Below are 509 nucleotides of genomic sequence, written 5' to 3' on the forward strand. Positions count from 1 at the left end.
CGAAAGAGAAGAATTAGTGCTTAATGTTCTAATTTCCGGCGCAAATGCTAATTTTTGCGCGTAGCGGAACCAAAACATTTCGGTTTCGCGAAGCTCAGGTACTGTTAATATGAGTGACGTACGCTCGGATTTCTGGCGCTTTACTCGAGAAATGAAGCGTCGTACGTAAGCCGTGACTCGGATTAATCGAGTCCACGTTGAGAATTTGCGAGCGAGAAATTGCAGTTCCCACTCGTCCTCACTTTCAACGTGGAGGACGACGTGAGCGCGAGTTTCGTCGTAGACCTGTTGATTGGTACTACGATCAAGAGAGAGAGAGTGGTCGTCGGTCGGCCACGACGTAGACGACCGGGCGAGCCACCTCGGCCCTGTCCACCACAGGGGGTGAGAGGATAGTTCTTCAGCCGACAGGCCGCGTGAGGCGCAGTCAGCGGTGTTGTCTTTAGAAGACACATGATTCCAACGCGCCTCCGGCAGGGTACGTTGCACCTCGGACACGCGATTGGCTA

Source organism: Trachymyrmex cornetzi, unplaced genomic scaffold, assembly GCF_001594075.2.
Source record: "Trachymyrmex cornetzi isolate Tcor2-1 unplaced genomic scaffold, Tcor1.1 scaffold680, whole genome shotgun sequence".
In the NCBI taxonomy this organism is placed as follows: Eukaryota; Metazoa; Arthropoda; class Insecta; order Hymenoptera; family Formicidae; genus Trachymyrmex; species Trachymyrmex cornetzi.